Source organism: Spermophilus citellus (assembly GCF_964194105.1).
Source record: "Spermophilus citellus genome assembly, chromosome: 9".
NCBI classification, from domain to species: Eukaryota; Metazoa; Chordata; class Mammalia; order Rodentia; family Sciuridae; genus Spermophilus; species Spermophilus citellus.
Window position 1 is genome coordinate 104550386 of NC_138191.1, and position 11192 is coordinate 104561577.

Sequence of the window (11192 nt, forward strand, 5' to 3'; positions counted from 1 at the left end):
TAAGGATATTGTGAAAATTCGAGGTGATTAGCACTGTGCCTGATGCATAGTAAGCACTCATTAAATGGCTACCACAATCTGATATCATGGTGACTGGAGGGTTAGGGTGAGAGCAGGGGAGATCTCTCCAGAGTCCTTGCAGCCAGGGCTAGGGCCTGAGAAATCCATTCCAGTTACCTTTATGACTCATTTATCCATTAAACTATTATACTCTGAGCACCTATGATGTGCAAGGTTTTGCACTATATCCTAGGGACAACATAAAGAGTCTCTACCTTTGAGGAACTCAGTCTTTGTGTCTGGAGGAGAGGTACTGGAGGGGCACTCTATCACTGAGCTACACACCCAGCACCCCCTTTCTTTTTATTTTGAAATAAGGTCTAAGTTCCTAAGGCTGGCCTTGAACTTGGGATCCTCCTGCCTCAGCCTCAGCAGTCACTGGGATTATGGCAAGGTATCACCACATCCAGCAAGGAACTCAGTCTGAAGAGAACTTTTCTTTTTTTTGGTACTGGGGATTGAACCCAGGGCTTTGTCCATCATATATTATATACCAGCCATTATTTTAAACCTACCCACTGCTTTCCATTTTAATACCATCATTCTCAATCAAGCCTAGCAACAGTTATGTCTCACCTGCACTACTGAATATATTCTGGTCTGTTTAACTCTCCAGAAAAAAAAAATATTTTTCTTTTCTTTCTTTTTTTTTTGGTACCGGGGATTGAACAACTGAGGGGCACTTGCCCACTGAGCCGCATCCCCATCCCTATTTCGTATTTTAGAGACAGGGTCTCACTGAGTTGCTTATTGTCTTGCTTTTGCTGAGGCTAGTTTTGAATTCCTAATCCTCCTATCTCAGTCTCCTGGATGCTTGGATTACAGGCGTGAACCACAGAGCCTAGTGAAAAAATTCTTCTTAAAATGTAAATCAGGAGGCTGGGGTTTGGCTCAGTGGTAGAGCACTTACCTAGCATGGGTGAGGCACTGGGTTTGATTCTCAGCACCACATATAAATAAGTGAAATAAAGGCCCATTGACAAATAAGAATATTTTTAAAAGATGTAAATCAGTTCATATCATTTTCTTGAATAGATTGACATTGCTCTTGAAAGACATTTTGAGGTACTCATCATTACCTACAAGGTCCTACATGATCTGTTTCCAATTCATGTCTCCAAATTCATATTATATTACTCCCCTTCACACTGGTTTCCTTTCTTTTCCTCAGAATACCCAAGTACTTTCTCATGTTGAGGGGTCTTTGTACCTGTGACCTCTTTACCTAGAAAACTCTTCTTCCAATACTCTCCAATAACTAGTTCCTGTACATTGTTCTCATTCCAAATGCTACTTCCCAAAGTGATCTTTCCTGGCCAGGCATGTTAACCCCAATGACCTGGAGGCTGAGGCAGGAGGATTGAAAATTTATTTTTATTTATTTATTTTTTAAAGAGAGAGTGAGAGAGGAGAGAGAGAGAGAGAGAGAGAGAGAGAGAGAGAGAGAGAGAGAGAATTTTTAATATTTATTTTTTTTTAGTTCTCGGCGGACACAACATCTTTGTTGGTATGTGGTGCTTAGGATTGAACCCCGGCCACACGCATGCCAGACGAGCGCGCTACTGCCTGAGCCACATTCCCAGCCCCGAGGATTGAAAATTTAAAGCCAGGGCTGGGGTTGTGGCTCAGAGGTAGAGTGCTCACCTAGCATGCATGAGACACTGAGTTCAATTCTCAGCACCACATAAAGTAAAATAAAGACATTGTGTCCACCTATAACTAACTAAATAAATAAATAAAAGAAAATTCAAAGCCAGCCTCACTAATCAAAGAGGTCTTCCCTGACCATGTAATTGAAATTAGCCTCCCCTTGTGTATTTCTTTAATGGTACTTATCAAAAGCTAAAGTTCTGGTTTAACATGCCTGTAATCCCAGCAACTGGGGATGCTAAGGCAGGATTGCAAGTTCAAAGCAATTTAGCAAGGCCTTAGGTAACTTAGCAATACCCAGTCTCAAAATAAAAAATAATAAGGGCTAGGGATGTAAGTCACTGGTAAAGCACCAGTGGGTTCAATTTCTTTTTTTTTTTTTAAGAGAGAGTGAGAGAGGAGAGAGAGAGAGAGAGAGAGAGAGAGAATTTTTAATATTTATTTTTTAGTTCTCGGCGGACACAACATCTTTGTTGGTATGTGGTGCTGAGGATCCAACCGGAGCCGCACACATGCCAGGCGAGCGCGCTACCGCTTGAGCCACATCCCCAGCCCCTGGGTTCAATTTCTAATAAAAAAAAAAAAAAGAAGAAGAAGAAGAAGAAGAAGAAGAAGAAGAAGATTTAGGGGCTGGGGATGTGGCTCAAGTGGTAGCGCACTCACCTAGCATGCGTGAGGCACTGGGTTCCATTCTCAGCACGACATAAAAATAAAATAAAGATATTGTGTCCACCTAAAAAAACCTAAAAAATAAATATTTATTAAAAAAAACTAAAGTTCTTGGGGAAGGGGGGGAAATGGGATAATTAATGATGATGGAATGTGATGATCATTTCTATCCAAAGTTCATGTATGAAGACATGAATTGGTGTGAATATACTATGTATACAACCAGAGATATGAAAAATTGTGCTCTATATATGTAATAAGAATTGTAATGCATTCTGCTGTCATATATTAAAAAATTACATAAAAATAAAATAAAATTACTAAAGTTCTTATTTATTTATATTTTTTATTCAGAATATGCAAGTTCCATGTGACCTTTTCTGTGTTGTATTTCCAATACATTCAATAGAATCCATCTGACTCAGACTAAGTGTCCAAAATTAACTTTTTAATGAATGAGTGAATAAAGTAATCATGGAATAATCATAATTAGAACTAGGAAAAGAGTTCACACAAAATTTATGGACTTAAAATAGAAAACAAGATTTCATAGCAAATGAAAACAGAGTTGAGGTATACCTCAATGGTAGAGCATTTGCTTAGCATGAGGGAGGCCCTGGGTTCCATAGAAAAAAAGATGAGGGGTGGGGAACACAGATGGGACTTCATATTTTTATTTTAGTATTGGGGATTGAACACAGGAATGATTAACCACTGAGCCACATCCCTAGCCCTTTTTGTTATTTTGAGACAGCTTCTCACTAAGCTGCTAAGGCCTTGCTAAGTTGCTGAAGCTGGCCTCAAACCTGTGATTCTCCTGCCTCAGCTTCCTGAGTTGCTGGATGACAGGTATGTACCATCACACCCAGCAATTGGGACTTTATTTTGAAGAAAAAATAAAAATTGTTTTTAATGTGATTTATAGAGAACTTCCAGTTAAAAATGGTGGGTTGAGCTGGGCATGGTAATACAAGCCAAGTGTAGCTACTGTACTCACCTACTGAGCTATATTCCCAAGTCCATAGCACTGGGTTTGATCTTCAGCACCACATAAAAATAAATAATATAAAGGTATTGTGTCCATCTACAATGAGAGAGAAAGAGAGAGAGAGAGAGAAAAAGAGAGATTGATTGATTTTTGGAGGAAGTTTGAACTTGTAAATATTCTGCCTCAAACCAAGACTGGAAGTTTATTCTGGGGAGAGGATAAAACAAAAAGGTTACTGAACTGAATAAAAAATTGAGAGTAAATCAGGTGCAATGGTGTGTGCCTGTAATCACAACTACTTGAGAGGGGAGGCAGGAAGATCACAAATTTAAGATCAGCCTGGACAACTTGGCCAGACCCTATCTCAAAATAAAAATTTTAAAAAGTCGGGAGTGTGGGGGGGGGGGAATGTGGCTCAGTGGTTAAGCACCTCTGGGTTTGATTCCTGGTACCTAGAACCAAAAAAAAAAAAAAAAAAAAGCAGTGCTGAGGGTACTGGGAATATATCACAGTAGTAGAACATTTGCCTCAGATGTGTGAGATCCTAGGATTAATCCTCAGTACTGGGGGGAAAAAAACATGGGGGCGGGGGCTGGTACAAAGAGGGCTTAGGGATGTAGCTTTGGGATAGAGCATTTGCCTAACTTGTGTGAGACCCGGTTTGAATCCTTGATCCCTAAAAAAAATAAATAAATGAAGGAAAGTTAAGGGTAGAAAAAGACACTGAAAAGAGAGGAATTAAATAAATGTAGACATATAAAATCTGAGACTTTGTGATAGATTGCTAGTTGTTTGTATTCCAATATTTATTTTCTCTTTTTTTACAGCAGTAATAGAATCCTGGACATGCGTGGTGGCACACAGCCTGTAATCCCAATGGCTCTGGAGGTTGAGGCAGGAGGATAAGAGCCAGCCTCAGCAAAAGCAAGGTGCTAAGCAACTTAGTGAGACCCTGTCTCTAAATGAAATACAAAATAGGGCTGGGGATGTGGCTCAGTGATTGAGTGCCCCCAAGTTCATCCCTGTACCCCCCAAAAAAAAGAACCCTGATTTTTACTCGTGTTTTATTTTAGTGCATAGTTGGCAGAATGGAAATCAAAACTGTTAATATTCCTTGGAACAAGAATTGCCCACATGATGGCATTTTAATCAATGGAAAATAAATGGAAGTAACAAATGCAACTTCTTCATGGACATATCAGTGGGAAAGGGCTGTAAATCAGAACACAGTGGTGAGCTGGGGATATAGCTCAGTGATAGAGCACTTGCCTAGCATGTGCAAGGCCCTAAATTTAATCCCCAGTACTGGGGGAAAAAAAAAAGTACCAAAGACACGGTGATGAACCATGTTGGACATGTAAGCAGGAAAATGCTCCAAGAATGACAAAGCAGTAAGAGACCAGCCTGAGCAACTTCCATGGACCAGCCTAGCTTCATAGAATCACCATAACAGATCTGAATTGCTTACTCTCAAAATGTTGTACAGGAAAAAATAAATAATTATTTTGTATTTATATTTAATTAAAAATTTTTAAGATAGAGTCTCACCTTGCTGCCCAGACTAGATTCAAGTGATCCTCCTGCCTCATATTCCCAAGTAGCTATGACTAAAGACATGTACCACTATGTCCAGTTTTATTTTATATACATTAAATTTATTTAAGTAATACTTATTTATTTTGAAGTATTAGGGATTGAACCCAGGAGCACTCCATCACTAAGCCCTTTTTTATTTTGAGACAGGGTCACACTAAGTCATCCAGGCTCACCTTGAAATTGCCACCCTCCTGCCTCAGTCTCCAAGAGTACCTGGGATTATAGGCATACTGTGCCAGCTCAGGTATGTATATCATATATCATGGTACCAGGCATTGGTCCCAGGAGCTCTTAACCTCTGAGTCATATCCTCAAACCTTTTCATTTTTATTTTTGAGACAGAGTATCATTAAGTTACTGAGATTGGTTTTGAATTTATGATCCTCTTGCTTCAGCCTATTCAGGGATTACAGGCATGTGTCACTGCACCTGGTATACATATATTTAAAAACAAAATATATCAAACAGCTGGGCATGGTGACACATGCCTGTAATCCCAGCAGCTAAGGAGACTGAGACAGGAGGATCTTGAGTTCAAAGCCAGCCTCAACAAAAGCAAAGTGCTAAGAGACTCAGTGAGACCCTGTCTCTAAATAAAATACAAAATAGGGCTGGGGATGTGGCTCAGTGGTCAAGTTGAATCCCCAGTACCAAAAAACGTTCTGAAGATTCATCATTATCATACAGACTCTAATCGTAAAACTTTATTGCATTGCAATATTGACATATAACATATATAACTAATATAATAAATACCTCAAAAATAATGAAGGAAGTTAAAAAGTGCCTAGAACTGAGTGGTAATAAAAACACTACATATCAAAAGCCATAGGACATTGATGAAGTTGTATCTATATAAAAAATTACAGCTTTGCTGGGGGTGTTGCTCAGTGATAGAGCACATACTAACATGCATGATCCGAGAATTAAACTTATGAAGTTAGAAAAAGAGTAATAGAGAAATCAAATGGGAGGGAGACAATAAGGAAAATAGAGGAGAAATCAAGAAACAGAGATAAGAGCCTGGGATCATGGTATATGCTGGTAATCCTCACAACAAGGGAGGCTGTGACAAAAGGATTCCAAGTTTGAGGCCGGCCTCAGCAATTTAGTGAGGACGTAAATAACTTAGCAAGACTCTGTCTCAAAAATAAAAAGAACTGGGGATATAACTCAGTGGGAAAGCATCCCTGGGTTCAATCCCTAATACCACAAATATAAATAAATAAATAAATAAATAAAGAGAGAGAGAGAGAGAGAGAGAGAGAGAGAGAGAGAGAGAGAGAGAGAGAAGGTTAACAAACTAGATACTGGTTCTTTGAAAAGATAAAAACATAAATAGAAAAAATGTATGAATGGAAAATGCAAAAAAAGATAATACAGAAGAGAACAGGGGACATAGCTCAGTGGTAGAGGAGATCTTTTTTTTTAATGGTACTGGGAATTAAACCCAGGGGCACTTTACCACAGAGCTATACACCCAACTCTTTTTTAAAAATTTAAATTTTTAGACAGGCTCTTGCTAATTTACTTAGAGAATTTGCTACATTGCAGAGGCTAGTCTTAAACTTGTGATCTTCCTGCCTCAGCTTCCAGAGTTGATGGGCTTACAGGCATGTACCATCATACCAGGTAGAAATGCACAATAAATAATAAAACAACTGAAAATGGTAAACAAAGACCTCCCACAATTCCACTAAAATGGCTGGATCATTTTATAGATGAAATTGATACATTTTCAGGAAATATTTCTAGATACAGGAAAAAAGAAAAAGCTTCACAGATAATGAAGCTTCTTTTTCTTTTTCTTTCTTTCTTTCTTTCTTTCTTTCTTTCTTTTTTTTTTTGTTGTTGTTTGTTTTGTTTTTCCAGTGCTGGGGATGAATGCAAGGCCTTGTGCATTCTAGGCATGTGCTCTACTATTAAGCTACATTCCAGGCCCACTGATGTGGTTTTGATTCCAAAATACAAAAATAAAAATAAAAAATAAGAGCTGGGGTTGTGGCTCAGTGGTAGAGCACTTGCCTCGCTCGTGTGAGGTACTGGTTTGATCCTCAGCACCACATAAAAATAAATAAATAAAGATATTCTGTTCATCTACAACTAAAAAAATATTAAATAAACAAATAAATAATAAAATTACAGAGCCTTTCCCTTTGTTGCATATGTACTAAATACAAATCTTTGCTAACAGTACAAATTAGTGTAGACTAAGTTTTGCTGCAACATCAACCTCAATTATTTTATTTTTGTACTGGGGATTGAACCCAGGGGTTCTTTACTAGACTCACATTCTCAGTCTTTTTCATATTTATTTGAGACAGAGTCTAAGTTGCTGAGGCTGGTCTCAAATTTGCAATCCTTCTGCCTCATCCTCCTTAATCACTAGGATTACAGGCATGTACCAAGAAGCTCAGCTTAATTTCAATATTTCAATGACTTCATATAATGAATCCAGTTTTTATTCTTTCTGTAGCTTTATTCCAAGCCAGGTGGAAGTTCAGCTCTCTGTTACCCAAACTTTGGGTCTCAAGCTGGTAGAAGGGTGACCACATAGAATACAGAACACTAATTTTTTAGAGGGAAAGAGAAAATATGTTGGAACTCACATTTTTTTTTTTTTTTTTGCAGTGCTGGGGGTCAAACCCAGGAACTCACACACACGAGGCAAGTGCTCTACCACTGAACTATATCCCCACACTTTATACTTACTTTGATAGCTTTTACCTGTAACTAACATGAATCACCTTTTCTCTTTTCATTGCAATAACAAATCATATGGCTACACCTAACTTCATGTGGGCAGAAAAATACAACCTTACTATAATGGAAGACCAAAAACAAAAAACAACCAAAAAATACTTGATGTGGGGCTGGGAGTACAGCTGGTAGTAGAACTCTTTCTTGGTTGGCATGTTTGAGGCACTGGTTAGATCCCCAGCACTACCTCAGCAAAAGAAGGCAAGTGTCAGCACTCCTTCATAGATCATATTTTCCTGGACAAATACTGTGATGTGACCTCTTTCAAATATGTTATCAATCCTTTTAAGTACCCTTCTTAAAGTTTACCAACCTTTACCAACAAGGTTCACATTCCTTCCCCTACAGAAAAGTCACAATATCTCACATAGTTACTGAAAAGGGTCTTTTTTTTTTTTGGTAGTGCTAGGGATTTAACTCAGGTCCTCAGGCAAGGCAAGCACTCTACCAGCTATGTCCTCATCCCCTGAAAGAATTCCTAAGATTTTACTTGTGTATAAGGAATTTTATTTTATTTTAATTTTTTTTTTAAAGAGAGAGAGAGAGAGAGAATTTTAATATTTATTATTTTTTAGTTTTCGGCGGACACAACATCTTTGTTTGTATGTGGTGCTGAGGATCGAACCCGGGCCGCACGCATGCCAGGCGAGCGCGCTACTGCTTGAGCCACATGCCCAGCCCAAGGAATTTTAATGTTAAAAATTGGGATATAATGCTACTAGCCTCTGGCTAGTGACTGTTCTTTCATTTCCTACTGCAGTGTAGTTTTGTTTTCTTTTGTTTTTGTGGTACTTGTGCTTGAACCCAAGGCCTCCTACATGCTAGGCAAGCACTCTATCCCCAGCTCACAAAATGTAATTTTATAAAGGTCTTTTCTTTTTTTGGTACTGGGGATTGAACCCAGAGGTGCTTTACCAATGAGCTACATCCTCAGTTATTTTTATTTTGTATTATGAGACATGATCTTAAGTTACTTAGGGCCTCACTAAATTGCTGAGGCTGGTTTTTAATTTATAATCCTCCTACCTCAGTCTTCTGAGTTACTGGGATTACAGGGTGCACTACCATGCCCAGCTTAAAGGTTTTATTTTCAAATTCTGAGGTGAGTACAGTGGTTTGCACCTGTAATCCCAGCTACTCAGAAGGGTGAGAGAGAATAGTGACTTAAGGGCTGGGATTGTGGCTCAGCAGTAGAGTACTCCCCTAGCATGGGTGGGACCCAGGTTCTATCCTCAGCACCACATAAAAATAAAGGCATTGTGTTGTGTCCATCTACACCAAAAAAAAAAAAAGAAAGAATAGTAACTTAAGAGTGCTAGCCTGATCAACACGGGGAGACCCTGTCTTAAAATTCTGTCTGTGGGCTTTTATTCAAAATAATGATCATGGAAAGAATCATTTTGGGGCTGGGAATGTGATTCAGAGATGGACTGCTTGCCTAGCATGTGTAAGGCCCTAGGTTTAATCCCCAGTACTAAAAAAAAAAAAAAGAAGAAAAGTCATTGTTTTGCAGAAATACTTGAGGACTTCATAGTTTTTCCAAAGACTTTTTTTTTATAAATTGATTTTATTTATTTAAAGAGAGAGAGACAGAGAATTTATTTATTTTTTTAATATTTATTTTTTAGTTCTCGGCGGACACAACATCTTTGTTGGTATGTGGTGCTGAGGATCGAACCCAGGCCGCACGCATGCCAGGCGAGCGCGCTACCGCTTGAGCCACATCCCCAGCCCCCCAAAGACCTTTTTTATTGTTGTTGTTGTTGAAGACTGAATACAGGAGCTTGCACATGCTAAGCAAGTGCTCTATCACTGACCTATGTCCCGGACTATTTTATTTTGAAACAGGTTCTCCCTAAGTTGCTCAGGCTGGCCTCAAACGTGTGATTCTCCTGCCTCAGCCTCTTGAGTAGCTGAGATTACAGGTAAGTGCCATGACACCTAGCTAGTGTTCTCATCTTTTTTTTTAAATATTTTGTTTGTTTGTTTGTTTTAGGTGGACACAATATCTTTACTTATTTTTATGCGATGTTGAGGATCGAACCCAGTGCCTTGCACATGCCAGGCCAGCACGCTACCACTTGAGCTACATCCCCAGCCCCGTGTTCTCATCTTTTATTTTCTTTTTTAGCTAACTATAAGATCTTCACTTTTCTCTTTTTTAAAAAATGTATACAATTTTTGTCAATTAAAAGATAGGTTTAGAAAATACTGGTTTAAACAAACTTTTTTTTTATATTTATTTTTTGGTTAGACACAATAGCTTTATTTTGTTTATTTATTTTTATGTGTTGTTGAGGATCGAACCCAGGGCCTCGCACATGCTAAGCGAGCGCTCTACCGCTGAGCTACAACCCCAGCCCTAAACAAACTTTTAACAGGACTGTTTCTGTAAGAAACAGATATATCCTCACTTTTCAGTGGCTTTGGGTAGAATTTGTGAATTCTCCAACATCACTTTAATTGTTTCACAGATTTGCAATTTCATTTTGCAGTAGAAATGCATGGAATTGTCCAGTGATGAGAAAAAGATGTCAATAGAGAGGCGGGGGTTATGGCTCAGTGATAGAGCACTTGCCTAGCACATGTAAGCCACTGGTTTGAACCTCAGCACCACATATGTATAAATAAAGGTATTGTGTCCATCTACAATCAAAAATATTTTTAAAAAAAGATGTCAATAGAATTTTAAGCATCATTTCATGCCACCCTTCACTCCCATGCTCCTCTATACTGTCACACAAATCTTTCTTGTCTAACAGTTTCCTCCAAGTTTCAAAGCTTTTCTCCTAAACTGTCCAATTTGCATGGAATACTATTACCACTCTCACCTCCCTTAACTAATCTCTATTCATCTTTTAGATCCCAGCTCATTAAATAATTAGGTTTCTTACCCTATACTTCTTCCAACTATAATTAAACTAATTATGGAATTACTTAAAGTCTGTCTCTTCGGGGCTGGGGCTATAACTCATTGGTAGAGTGCCTGCCAGGCACATGTGAGGCACTGGGTTTTATCTTCAGCACCACATAAAAATAAATAAAGATATTGTGTCCATCTACAATAAAGTCTGTCTCTTCAAGTAGACTCTAAGAACCTGTATGTCTTAGTTATTAGCTACATCCTCAGGGTCTAGCATTGTGGCTAATCCTAACTACCCAATAAATATTTGTTGAATTCAGAGCAATGGTTTGACTGGTAAAATGAGTATTATATGGCTAGGGTTTACAGCCAGCTTAGTCATTTGCCAAAGTCCTTCCTAAAATCTGCTTACTGGTAGCCTCTAGAAATATAAATTATTTAAGATAGGGTCTTAGTAGGGACTGGATTGTAGCTCAGTAGTAGTGCTCTTGCCTAGCACGTGTGAGGTACTGGGTTCAATTCTCAGCACTACATATAAATAAATAAATAAAAATAAGGTCCATCAACAACTAAAAAAACAAATAAAATAAAAAGATAGGGCCTTGA